Consider the following 4568-nt stretch of genomic DNA (forward strand, 5'->3'; position numbering starts at 1 on the left):
AGAGAAGGATAAAGAACAACACAACTTCTATCATAATTAACAACAAAGGATGAAGTGCTGCATAGCAGTCGCTTTTGGAAACCAACCCGTGCATATGTCATACCAACGATATACAGTTCAGTTTCAGTTTCCAGTTCCGACAGTTCCTTACTTGCCAAGGTGGTCCTCAGGCTTGCAACTTGTTGTCTGCTCTCAGGTTTCTCGGCTCCGTTCTGTATGCTGTCACGTTGTCTGAACACCTCATCCCAGCGAGGCCTCTCAGCTCCCAGACAGACACCATCAGTCTCTCGGTCTGGAACAAAATGCTGCTTTTGAGAACAGGCAAATGAACGTACACTGCCAACAGATGCAGTGCCACATCTTTGGTCTTCTGGAGCCAGAGGTCGTGTTATCCTCCCACTCTCCCATTACAGGTGAGGCGATGCATACACAGCCTGCACTATTACCAAACACCACCAGCGTTCCCACGCTGACTTGCTCCACTGACATGTGACAATAGCCTCCTGTGGTCCACAACCGACTGTACAGAACTAGTACATACATTTCATTTAGTTGTCCATTTGCAACAGCGGTTGGTGAAACTTCCCTTGTAATATGGGATCTCTTTGTTGTACTACCCATGAGAACAGAGCTAATCCAACTGAAAAAGATGTTTTAATAGCTAACAATTGAGCTTGAGTACAATAGATAGAGATACTATTGAATGTAATCCCTCATAGTTTGTTGTTTTGTTTTTTTAACTTGGCAGTTGGTTTTACCACATGCCACATTTGATTATCCCAGGTAGTTATCATCACTGTTGCATCAAACAACAGTCTGAAGTTTGTTACCCATCTGCCTTGTATACGATTCAAAATTGCTGCCATTTTCATAGAATGAATCAAAGAATGGTTGAGGTTGGAAGGGACCTCTTGAGATCATCTGGTCCAATCCCCTGTTCAAGCAGAGTCACCTAGAGCCAGTTGCCCAGGACTGCCTCTGGACAGCTTCTGAGAGTCTCAAAGGATGGAGACTCTGCAATTATAAGGGAAGCACAACCCATGTACATACAGGTCACACTCTGGATGTATTCTAGAATAAATAGTTCATGCCTTACGTATCAATTCCCCATCTTACAGGATTAAAATGGATACTGTCCTACAGGGTTTGTGGATACTTGTGGATGGTATGATTTTAGTTTTGGATATGCTCAGTGGCCAGAACTACATCTGCACCATCTGAACAATTAAGAGCACATCAGGTGATACAACTGCATTCCCCTATTATTACACTGGTTGCAAAGGTGCCATTATATCCCGTGCAACTTCTGCTGCTGTCCCGTATTGGGATCCAAGCTGAATATCTATTTTACTAGTTCCATCTTTTTGTCCAGTCCATGCTCTCTTACAGGTGAAGTCAGTTAATTCTGGAAGGTCTATTAACAAATGCTTGTTACTGGGAAACCAAACATCTGAGGTCATCCCCATCGTCTCCAGGTCTCATATTAAAATTCCTTTGACATCTTTCCTGAAGGAAATAAAATTATTAACAGCAGTGATGTTCCACATCCAAACCATCGCTGTTACACCTAGAAGCCAGCAGAACACACCGAACAGGGCCTGCAGTGCTTTAACAATATTCCTGATGCTGTCTTAACACAATGATGAGCACCTCGAAGAAGATGGTTCTCAGTGAGGCTCTCTGTGGTCCACACCTGTGATCGATCCCACAGCCACATTTGATCCTGAAAACCAGTCTGTCTTACACGCTAGTTAGAAACAGTCTCTTTGATTTGCCAGCAGTGGGCCCCATCTACCCATTAACCCCCCCCCCTTTTTTTTTTTTCCAGTTAGTTCTGTGTTTCCCAACCCATGAGCCACAATCACCCCTAAATTTTCTCTGGGCCTTTCCCTTTGTACATGGGGCGGATAGGACCACATTTCCCAGTGGGGGTTGATTTTCATGTTGCTTTATATTGGCATGCTGCTCCTGAGCTGCGTGACTCCGGAGAGCGGCATGGGCCCGTGCTCTCTGCTGATTTAACCCTGCTCCAGGATTGAATCAGTATCGGAGGCACATGGCTGTTTACTGGCGTCGCCACAGAGGATGTCCATCTGTGGGGCAGGGCCACACACCAGCTTCTAAGGGCTGCAGTGGTACCTGGCGAGCTCTTTGTTCCCATGGCCCAGCACACAAACAGAAGTGCTTCGTCCCAACTCAGTCCTCTTTCTTCAGCAATTAACTTCTGTCTCACCTTGATGGACCTATTAGCTCTCTCCACTTCCCTGGAGGACTGTGGATGGTAGGAAATGTCAGTTAACTGATCCACCCCTACCCCTTCCAGAAACTTCTGGACTGGTGCATCTGTCAAGTGGTTTCCTTCATCTGAATCAGTTAAGATTGGAGGACCACATCCATTCAATACTTCACGTAGACACCAAACCATGGTGTTAGCAGTAGCCCCACACGCTGCCATTGCCTCTGTCCATCTTGCTGTTCTGTCAATGGCAACAAATACAAACTGATACAAACCCTCCTTCAGCCTCTTGAAGGGGCGCATGTAATCAATTTGCCGCTGTTCAAGTGGTGCCCACTCCCAGGGGTCAAAGGCATAACCCAACGTGGATTTACAATTGATTGCAAGGGGTTTCCACTGTCCACACACTCCACACCCCTGGACTTCCAGAGAGATTGTGAAAATAGGGATTTTAAATCCCTATCTATTCAGCCTTTGTTGCATCCCCTGGGCATCCTTGTGACCCTTCTGTGCTTCGGTACCACATGGGTACTGGGATGGGAAGAGGGGGTCTCCAGCTGGAACCACCTCATACTCTTCATTTACTACCCCTGTTTCTGTTTTACTTTTAGACCGGCACTTCACTGACTTGGAGACTCCTGCGATCCCTTCACCTTCCGAGGCAGCAGCGCAATACAGTTTTCCCTTGGACAGATCTACCTTGAACCGAGACAGGAAATTCATTCCGAAAATGTTTGCCCCCCTTTTACCAGAATTATCCACCCATCCAGTTTATCTTCCCCTACCCACAACTGGGCTTCTACCTCTTTTCCCCTCCTTTTTCCCCTTCCCACTCCCAATATCCGGACGGATTTAGCTGGGAGTGGAGGACCCTGACAATCTAATAACATTGTCTCTGAAACCCATAGCAATTAAGAAAGTAATTTCCCACCCCCCCTTCAACAGACATCGTACCTCCATGCAGCCCCTTCCCCCTGCACACCAGGTCAGTGTGGTGGAGGTTAATCCCACTGACGCTAGGGGTTGGAACCCCTAATCTTTAAGGTCCCCTAAGGGTGGGTATAGCTTTCTCTTTGGGATAGGGGGAGGAGCTGATGGATTCATCTGCTTCAGTTTTTCCCAAATCTCCTCTTGCTTCATCCCCTTTTCCTGAAGGATTTTCTTCATTTTGGCAAGCAAAACTCCTGTGGGCTGACTATCTAGCTCTCCTTCATTCACCCCCTGGTTTATTAAATATCTCCAAATCGTCCCTCTAGGAATGTATTTCCTCCCCTTTGCCCCCGTCCCATCCTTCTTCGCCATCCCTTTCCCCTCGGCTCCCATCACGGTCCCCATGTTCTCCAAGGTAGCCATGCATTCACCAAGGGGGCGGCCGATTAAAGTAGACCCCAGGCTGATGAAAAACCCCTTGTGCAGCTCGGGAGCACGACAGGCCAGCACCCCCACATCCCCCTGCTCCACGTTCACCCCAAAGATGTCAAAGTCAGGGGTCACCGGTTTCTCCCTTTGCTTTAACGCCCGGAGTAAGACATTCCCACACAGGTAGGCTGACGCCTCCTGGACATCTCTCCAAGGCGCCCCCTCCATGTTATCTTTGAGAGGCTCGTACTCTCCCAAATTTCTGATCACCAGCCTTAAGATCTCCCCCCCCAGCGTCTCATCGGCAGGCAGGGCTCTGATAATTGCCCCCACCTTGGGCCACGGCAGCCCGATGGCGGTCACCACCCGCTTCGCCGCCTCGTGCGTGAAGGGAGCGCACTGCTCCAAGGTCCAAATTCGGTTTACCCACACGGGCCACCCCTCCTTCTGTTTCCTCCAAACCTTCTCCTTCCTAGATGTATCCCCCGCTCCCTGGCCTCTCTCTCCCTCCGTCGGCTTTGCTTTCCTAGCGCCCGCGGCGCCCACCCCTGGCACCGACGACTCTTCCCGCGCCTCCAAACTCCAGCCGTCCCCGTCCCACACCTCCGGGTCCCAGTCCGCCTTACTGAGAGCCGCCACCTTCCTCCGATCCAAACCCTTCCCCAGCGACAGCAGGGTGCCCAAACACTGCACTTTCCTTCTCAGCCGGGCGTTGTCGGCAGCCTCAGCCCTCAGCTCTTCCCTCAGCTTGCGCAGCTGCTCGGCCTGCTCGCTCAGCAGCGAGCTATCGCACCGCAGCGCCAGGATTTCGTTGTGAGCCACCTGCAGATTGTTTTGCAGGTTCTGGATACGCTGCTCCTTCTCCTCCACCGCCGCCTGCAAGACCCGGGCCAGATCGAACACCAGCCACTGCAGGGCCGAGCACTTCTTCTCCCCCTTGGGATGGTAGACGGCCACGTAATTCAGCCAGTGC

The sequence above is a fragment of the Pygoscelis adeliae genome, unplaced genomic scaffold, assembly GCF_000699105.1.
Source record: "Pygoscelis adeliae isolate BGI_AS28 unplaced genomic scaffold, ASM69910v1 Scaffold49, whole genome shotgun sequence".
In the NCBI taxonomy this organism is placed as follows: Eukaryota; Metazoa; Chordata; class Aves; order Sphenisciformes; family Spheniscidae; genus Pygoscelis; species Pygoscelis adeliae.